At 36.5% G+C, this 9,809-nt stretch overlaps 1 protein-coding gene across 3 annotated transcripts in view; it reads right to left on the bottom strand.

Annotated features, from left to right (window-relative positions):
• The window catches only part of SCAF11 (SR-related CTD associated factor 11), a 78,550-nt gene that overhangs the window by 53,889 nt on the left and 14,852 nt on the right, over positions 1-9,809 (bottom strand). For 2 of the 3 annotated variants that reach the window (XM_023515362.1, XM_023515361.1), the window contains exon 2: positions 6,624-6,756. The gene's annotated coding sequence lies outside the window, so the exon portion shown is untranslated. Of the gene's footprint in view, positions 1-6,623; positions 7,244-9,809 lie in introns of those variants that run through there. The other variant, XM_012807513.2, reaches the window with a different exon arrangement.

Genomic DNA, 9,809 nt, shown 5'->3' on the forward strand with positions numbered 1-9,809 from the left:
CGAGACAGAGTCTCACTTTGTCACCCTTGGTAAAGTGCCGTGGCGTCATAGCTCAAACCTCAAACTCTTGGGCTTAAGCGATTCATTTGCCTCAGCCTCCCAAGGAGCTGGGGCTACAGGTACCCCCCACAATGCCCAGCTATTTTTAGACAGGAGGTCTTGCTCTAGCTCAGGCTGGTTTCCAACCTGTGAGCTCAGGAAATCCACCTGCCTCAGCCTCCCACACGCTGGGATTATAGGCATGAGCCACCACACCCGGCCTAGAATATAAATTCTTTTTTTTTTTTTTGACAGAGTCTCAAGCTGTCGCCCTGGGTAGAGTGCCATGACATCACAGCTCATAACAACCTCAAACTCTCGGGCCTAAGTGATTGTCTTGCCTTAGCCTCCCAAGTAGCTGGGACTATAGGCGCCTGCCACAATATGCCCATCTATTTTTTGTTGTTGTTGTTGTTGCCGCTGTCATTGTTGTTTTAGCAGGCCTGGGCTGGATTCGAACCTGCCAGCCTCAGTGTATGTGGCTGGTGCCATATCCACTGAGCTATGGGCGCCACCAGAATATAAGTTCTTAATAGTATTTAATTGTATTGAACCTAGAGAAGGTTTTCAAAATTTGGCACAAAAGGATGCATGTGTCAGTGTATTAGATGTTTTTGTATATAACATAATGAGGTGCAAAAAGTGGTCTTAATACAAAAGTATTAGAGGTGATAGAGAAAGTTTTCATATGGGAAGAAATGTAATAGCCCAGCAAGTGCATGAAGGTTATTCCTATTAACCAATCTGTATGTCTAGCAACTGAGATCTTCATATTAACATGTATGTCAGTTAAAGGTAACTCATTTTCCAGAATCATTAAATAAAGATATTTAATATTCAAACAAACAAAAGTGTGGCTAAGGAGTAAAAAGGAGCATGTCTGGTATGTTCAAGAAACAACAAAGAGATGAGTGTAGTTAGAATATAAAAGGAGGAAGAACAGTAGATGAGTAGAAGATCAAGCAGCATTTTCTAGGCCAGTATTTTCAACCTTTTTTTATCTCATGGCATACTTGAACCTATAGTTAAACTTTCTCAGCACCCTTACATATGTTGATCAAAAAAAAAAAAAAAGAGTAAAAAGAAGAATATACTTACTGCACATTGAACTTCTTGCAAAAATAATTTAACGATCTTTAAAAATTTTCATGGCATGCCAGTTGAAAATCATTGTTCTAGACTAAGGTAAAATTGGCTTTTTCTCTCAGTGACATGGAGTCACGGGGGTGGGGGGAGGGCGGTTTGAGGAGAGGAGGCAAGAGAAAAAGTAGAGGCCAACAAGCAGACTACTGCCATAATCTCAGAGGAAAATGATGGTGGCTCTTACTAGAGTGTTAGCAAAGGCGATAAAAAGTGCTGAGATTTCAGATGTGTTTTAGAAACATAGCCATCAGGATTTGCAGGTAGATTGGGTATGGAATATTTGTTGGAGCAAGGATCTAGAATAATTCCAAAGTATTTCAATCTGAGGCACCAGAAGTGCTCAGACAAAAGACCACTATAAAAAAAAATTCAGGCTTGGCGCCTGCGGCTCAAACAGCTAAGGCACCAGCCACATACACCTGAGCTGGTGGGTTTGAATCCAGCCTGCGCCTGCCAAACAACAATGATGGCTGCAACCAAAAAACAGCCAGGCGTTGTGGGGGGCACCTGTGGTCCCAGCTACTTGGGAGGCAGAGGCAGAAGACTCGCTTGAGCCCAGCCCAGGAGTTGCTGTGAGCTATGATGCCAAAGCACTCTACCCAGGGTGACCGCTTAAGGCTCTATCTCAAAAAAAAAATTCAGACATGTAAATTAGTATAGTCACTATGGAAAAATGTACAAAGGTTCTGCAAAAGACTAAAAATAAAACTATAATTATGGTCCAGCAATTCTACTATTGGGCATATAGCCATCAAAAAGGGAAATCAGTATGTTAGAGAGTTATCTGCCCTCCCACATTTACTGCAGCACTACAACAGCCAATATATGGAATCAATCTAAGTGTCCATCAATGGATGAATGGAAGGCTGAGAACCAATGCTCTAAGTAGATTATGAAACGTTAAGTATGTTTATTATACTTCCTATAGCTACCACTAAAGAAATTAGTCAATAGCACAATAAATTTAAATGAAATAAAAATCTCCAAATAACCCAAAGAAAGTTATAGAAGAACAAAATCAGAGGGAACAAAGGGAAAATAAAGTAAAGACCTAAATCTAAACATGTCATTAGGTCAAATTTGTAAGAATCAGCAAAAGCATTATAAATATTAAACCTCGTACATAAGAAAAAAAGGCCTCAAATCAATAATATAAACATACAGAATGTGGCATATCTACACCTGGAATATTCTTTGTCCAGAAAAAGGAATAAAATCTTGTCTGGTAGAACAACATGGATGGAACTGGAGATTATTATGTTAAGTGAAATAAGCCAGTCACAGAAAGAGAAATATCACATGTTCTCACTCATATGTGGGAACTAAAAAAGCAGATCTCATGAAGACAGAGAGTAGACCAGTGGTTATCAGGCTGGAAAGGCTGAGGGGGTGGGATACAGAAATGAAGAGAAGTTGATTTGTGGGAATAAAATACAATTAGAAGAAATAAAACCTACATGTAAGATACAGGGTGACTACAGTCAAAAATAATGTACCGTATATTTCAAAATAGCTAGAAGAAAATAATTTGAATGTTCCCAATTCAAGTATCTATATAAAAGTTTATAAAAATAAATGTTTAAGGTGATATATATCCCAATTACCCTGATTTGATCATCACCCTGATTTGATCATCACCCATTATATGAATATATCAAAATAGCACATGTACTCTCAAAATATGTACATCTATTATGTATTAATCAAAAAAATTTTTAATTCAGATATTCAAAGGTTACTCCCCTCCCTATTCATGCAGAAAGGCAGCATCAATATCATCCCGGAACCTGTTGCAAATGCAGAGTTATCTCAGGGACCAATCATACCTACTGAATTGGAATCTACATTTTATCAAGAGATGTATATAATTCATATGTACATTAAAGACTGAGAAGCATTGCTCTAGATAGCTTCCCAATTTAGTTGATTTTAAAGTCATGATATGCTCCCCTATAATCCATAATTATTTTTTTTATTTGGGAAAATTCATACCATCCTATCTCCTCCATTAACCTAAATATCTGAGAATAAAAAATATTTTAGCTGGAGTTAAAGTGATAAACATCAACTTGAAAATTAATATAATATTTTAAGAACCTATGAACTTTTCAGGAAATGTAATATACTGTCTCTTTATGTAGCTCAATAATTTATTTGTCCTATCTAGTCTAAATAGTCTGATAGCTATTTTCACATTTTCTACTTTAAGAACACAAAGCTTATATTTATATAAATTATAATTAATATTTTGTAATACTATCCTCTATTTTAAGACTCATACAATTAAGGGCCATGTATTAGTAACAGTTTATCTTCAGCAACAGAAAAGCATCAAAAAAAAGATTATCACTGAGAAATTAAGAGATCCCAACCAAGTTACATTATAGCCTTTATGTTAGAAATCTGCTTTAAAAATTGTTTAAGTGTTCCAAATATGCTGCATGCTTTTTCCTGAAATACTCCATATTAACAACTTTTTATAACTGAAAATGATTATGACCACATTACTCATTTACTTATTTAAACTGATAGGGTCTTTATCAGTTTTATTATTAAACAAAAACTACAAATGTTAGTTCAACAACTTATAAACTTATAACTTGTTCATGTTTATCTATCTGCCTAGCCTCTGGTTTTTAATCTAAGAATCTAGGCTTTTAAATACCAGTTTTGCTTTGAATTTCCAGTAACAGAACACAGGAATACTACACAAAGTAATGGTCCTAGCCAGTGATTTCTGGTCAATAAAAGATCTAAGAAGCTGTGGGTGGGAGCAGGACTACCATTTCTTGTAGTTAACTGAAAAGTTAGAATCTTCCCAATTTTGTGTTATTAACTGTTTATGGTTATATAATCACAAGACATAGTCTACCTGTAGCACTCAGTTCTTCTAATAAGTTCTATAAATTATCTGTAAGTCAAAATGACAATTTATTTACTTCAAATAAGCTTGAAAGAATAGATATTAATTCCCTAGTTTTAGTAAACATTTTCCTTTTCAGATGATTGACCTATAAATTTCAATCTTTAAATGATTCTTCTGAGGCTGTACCTTTCCAAGCTTATTTATCTTTTTAGTCTGTTTTCCTAATATAATAATCCAGCATACTTCTATCTTCCAGCTTCACTATACATGGATCACTATGAAACATGTAAGAAAGACTGTTATGGTCCATTACTTCACTTCCAGGAAACATAGTCAACGGTGTCCTTTCTGATTCACCTATGCAAGTCTCACCTGGCTCGGCTTATCAATGTTGCTGGGAGGGCTTCATTTGTTCCGGTCCACATGGATTTTGTTTCTTGACTTTTATGTCTTTCAAAATTTTCATAATGACCTGCATACTTTGTATAATAAAACTTTTTATTTCCTTATAGAGTAGAACCTCTGTACGGTGACCACCAAAGGGACTATAACATACTAGTTACACATGAAGGTGGTGAACTTAAGTAACTACGCTACTGTACTGATATTTACATGTTGTCCATGTCTAGTCTATCTATGAAAATTAGGTCAACTTAAGGATGTGGTCAAAGCAAGGAGGTAGTCAACTATGGAGGTTCTACTGTACAGTTTCTGTTAGACAGTGAAAGTAATATTCCAAATATGTTCACATAACAATTTGAGAAGAATATCTAAAATTTACATTTTATTTATCATTTAAGTTTGGACTTTGAAATAAAAAAAAGCACTGGTATTAATCAGTTTTTAGGAACTCAAAACTCATTTTCCCATAGAAACCCTGAAATACATAGAAGAAGGAATCCTAGGCCAGCCATTACAGTGCATTCAAAAACAAACTGTTTCAAATTATGTCTGAGTTGTTAATACCATGTTTCCCTGAAAATAAGACACTGTCTTATATTTATTTTTTCTCAAGAAGACACACTAGGGCTTATTTTCAGGGGATGTCTTCCCCTCTGCACTGAAATACATGGCATGGCTATGCAGATACGCTGCATAGCCACACCCATCACTAGGTCTTATTATCGGGATAGGGCTTATATTTAACAAATGCACTGAAATCCTGCTAGGGCTTATTGTTTGGGTAGGTCTTATTTTCGGGGAAACATGGTACATAATGTATGTTCTACTTTAACAACTGCTAGAGTACCTGAAGCTTCAAGGAATCAGAGGAACCAGAGATGCCTAGCAATATAAACTAATCTTTTTAGGCTGGTCTGGTTCAGTTTCAAATTGCTACTCTTCCCTCCTTCTCTCCATCTTTTTCTTCTTCCAAAGGAAAAGGAAAGGAAAAGAACGTATTTCTTCACAAACCATACTTCTTTCTTTTCCAGTTCACTTTAAAATTCTTCCTCCTTGCTTGCTCCTATTGTCCCTCAAGTAAGCCCATGGTACCTAAAGATATCTACACCCTGGTTAATACTACAAACTTTAGAATACAACAGGCCTAGATTGCAACCTCACTACTATCCAATAAAAATAACTGTCATTATGATCATTGTTATTGCTAGAAAAAACAGAGAAATAGAAAACAGTAACAAAACTGTTGCTTGCCCATTTTCTTTGTTTTCCCTAAAGTGAAAAACAAAGGACTGAAAAAAGAAAAATCACCATTTCTAAATAACAACTAAGTTATTTTTTCAAAAGGATAGAATCAGATTCTTTGAGTACAAAGAAAAAAGAAGAACATATAATAGACATGAGGAAATTTAACTCTATTACTCCCGAAACCAACCCTACTATTACATTACAGACCCTACTACTGACGGAACTGATAGGATAAATGGGAACCAGAGTTGAATGAAAGGGATTTGGGGAAAAAGTAAAAGCTGTCTGTGTTGGACATACTTAAGCCCAGGACAAAACACACTTTATAAAGATGCTAAATACTACAGTGATTTATATAGCTGACGTCCAAGGTCTTCAAAGAATCTACAGTGACTCCATGAACTTCTCTCAGTCTATTCCTCTTTATCTTCTATCCTATATTCAAAACAAATGAGTCCCCAAATTCAAAACTCCACCCAACAAAATTGTATTTAAAAAAGAAAAGGCAGGCTGAGTCACATATTTCAGTGATTAACAACTTGAGCACCAGAGGTAGACAAACCTATGCTTATGATATTGTCTAGCAATAAGCACTGAAATGTTAACCATTACTATTAATGCAGGCTCTCACACTCCAAATTCAGTCTTAAATAAAACCACTCAGAATCTCTCAGCCTGGGTTTAATAGAACCTAAAACCTAAAAGTAGACCTTAGTAGTAACAAGGAGAGATCTAAGAGAATTCCCATAACTCGGTCTAAGAAGTGAGAAAGGAGTCTGCTAACGCTCAGAAAGAATGGGTGAAAATCACTCCTTTTTTCTCTTCTTAACTCTCTCATGTCCCAGTTCCCAAGCAATCCTATGGTGGTAATAGCTCCAACAGTGGCAGTAGCAGGAATATAAAACTATGAGAGAGAAAACATCCTCACCAAATGAAGAAACTCTGGACCAACTTCTTGATTTTTCTCCCCTTTGTCTTCCTAAGATCCAGACACAGAATGGGAAATGAAGTAAATGCACAGCAAGCTTTTTGGCCAAAGGGCAGAAGAGGGTCCCAGGAAACTAGAAAATAGCATAGATATAACAGAGAGGAATGAACTTGAGAAAATAACAGCAAACTGTTTATGATCTGCACATAATATGGATTTAACCCTAAGCAGCCTAACAAACTATAAAAACTAAAATATGAGATAAATTCCTATGCAGGTCATAGACTGCATAGTGCACATACTGGAAAAATACAAATAGTACCATAAAAGTTTTGAAAATAGAACTTAGATTAAAACTACAATCTATAGAAAGCTAGTTGGAACCTGTAGCCTCAATCTAACTGATCAACTGCCTGCCAAAATAAAAATATCATCATTTCCACAGCATTTAAATAACAGACAGTTTCGTAACATAATATTGAAAATGTCCAGAGCACAATCCAAAAGTGTTAAGTACCCGGCATCAAGAGAACAGGAATCTTTTCTCCTGGGAAAGACAATTAGCAGAAACCAATAACAAGATGACACAGAAATTAAGAGCACTGAGTGAATTATCCAAATGAATTATCTAATGAGTAGATAAAGATTTTAAAGCAAGTATAAATATGACACTGTCACACTAGAAAAAAAATTTCCTTAGAACCAGTGTTTTATTAAGTCAAGCACATTAACTGCCATGTAAATAATATTTAATTCATGCTAGTTTTAAGCCTGGAGCCTTGTGAAACATACATAACTCACAAATCTCTTGACCTATCTTGAACTAATAAAACACTGTGGCCCAAGGAAAAATAATTTTTATTTTTAGTGTGTCAGTCAATGTATATCTGTGAGTTTAAAAAAGAAAAAGAAAAAAAAAGAAGAAACTTACCAAAATTTAGTGAAAGACATAAACTTCTACATTCAAGAAGCTCACAAACCTCAAATAGAACAATCCCAATAGATCCATGCCTGCACACATCATAGTCAAACTGCTAAAAATTACTAAAGGCAAAAAATAATGCATTACTCATGAGAGAATGAAGTTTAACAAATTAAATCACTGGTGATTTATCATCAGAAACCATTCAAGCCAGAAGGAATGGAACACCATCCATAAAGTGCTCAAATGGAAAAGAACTATAAACCTAAAACTCCCTAACGAGTGAAAATATCCCTGAGAAATACATGTAAAATAATAGACACTCTAACCTGCATGCAAAGAATAAGAATTCTTTGCCTGCACTAAAAGAATTTCTAAAAGGAAGTTCTTCAGTCAAAAGAAAATAGAATGCTAGGAATAATGGAAGATCAACAGAAATGATAATATGTGGGTAAATATAATAAACTGCTCTCATTTTGAATTCTTTAAAATAAGCTTGGCAATTAAAAGCATTTTTCTGATACAATTTCCAATACAGGCACATCTTGAAAATATTCCAGGTTTGGTTCCAGACCAGTGCAATAAAGCTGCCACCACAAAAAGCAAATCACACAAATTTTTTGGTCTCCCAATGTATATAAAAGTCATGTTTACACTGGACTGTAGTCCATTAAATGTCCAATAGCTTAATGTCTAAAAAAACTAATAGGTACTTTAGATAAAAAAATACTTTATTGCCAAAAATTGCTAATAATCATCTGAGTCATCAGCAAGTTAAACTCTTTTCACTCGCAGAAGAGCTGGCTTTGATACTGCCTGATTGGTAGCTGAAGTTGGGGCGGCTGTTATCAATTTCTTAAAATAAGACAATGAAGTCCGCCACAGACAGATTCTTCCTTTCATGAAAGATTTCTCTGTAGCATGCAATACTGTCGAACAGCATTTTATTCACAGTAAAACTTCTTTCAAAATTGGACTTCATCCTCTCAACCCCTGCCACTGCTTAATCAACTAAGTTCATGAAATATATAAATCCTTTGATTTAATTTCAACAGTGTTCACAGCATCTTTTTTTTTTTTTTGAGACAGAGCCTCAAGCTATCCCCCTGGGTAGGGTGCTGTGGTATCACAGCTCACAGCAACCTCTAACTCCTGGGCTCAAGCAAGTCTCCTGCCTCAGCCTCCCAAGTAGCTGGGACCACAGGCGCCCGCCACAACGCCTGGCTATTTTTTGTTGCAGCCATTATTGTTGTTTGGCGAGCCTAGGCTGGATTCAAACCCGCCACCTTAGGTGTATGTGGCTGGCACCTTAGCCACTTGAGCCACAGGCGCCGAGCCTCACAGCATCTTCACCAAGTAGTTTCTACCTCAAGAAATCACGTCTTTGCTCATTTATATGAAGCAACTCCTCATCCTTCAAGATTTACTATGGAATTACAGTTCAATCACATTTTCAAGTGTCACTTCTACTTCTACTTCTCTTGTTATTTCCACCGCATCTGCAGTCACTTCCTCCAGAGAAGACTTGAACCCCTCAAAGTTATCCATGAGGGTTAGAATTAATTTCTTCCAAACACCTGTTAATTTGATATTTTAGCCTCTACTCATGAATCATGAATCTCCCTAATGGCATCTATGTGCAAATCCTTTCCAATAGCTTTTCAATTTACTTTGCCTGGATCCATCAGAGGCGCCCATCTATAGCCTTACTAAAGGTCTTAAAGAATAAGACTTCTGGCTCGGCACCTGTAGCTCAATGGCTAGGGTGCCAGCCATGTACACCAGAGCTGGCAGGTTCAAACCCAGCCCAGGGCCTACCAAACAACAATGATAACTACAACCTAAAAATAGCCAGGCGTTGTGCAGATGCATGTAGTCTCTGGCTCTTGGGAGTCTGAGGCAAGAGAGTCGCTTAAGCCCAAGAGTTTGAGGTAGCTATGATGCCACGGCACTCAACTGAGGGCAACAAAGTGGGACTCTGTCTCAAAAAAAAAGAATAAGACTTGTAATTCAAAATAACTTCTTGATACATAGGCTATAAAATGGATGTTGTGTTCACAGGCATAGAAACAACAATTTCCTAGCACTTCTCCATCAGAGTTCTAGGACAGTGGTTCTCAATCTTCCTAATGCCACGATCCTTTAATATAGTTCCTGTGGGTTGCAACCGCTGCTCTAGGGACAACCAGGTACTTGTGGATGAGCAGTGGTATTTTGAAAGGAATCTTTTCATCCGAGCAAGTGTCAATAGTGGGCTTAAAATA

Source organism: Otolemur garnettii, unplaced genomic scaffold, assembly GCF_000181295.1.
Source record: "Otolemur garnettii isolate 467f Iridium unplaced genomic scaffold, OtoGar3 scaffold00070, whole genome shotgun sequence".
Taxonomy (NCBI): Eukaryota; Metazoa; Chordata; class Mammalia; order Primates; family Galagidae; genus Otolemur; species Otolemur garnettii.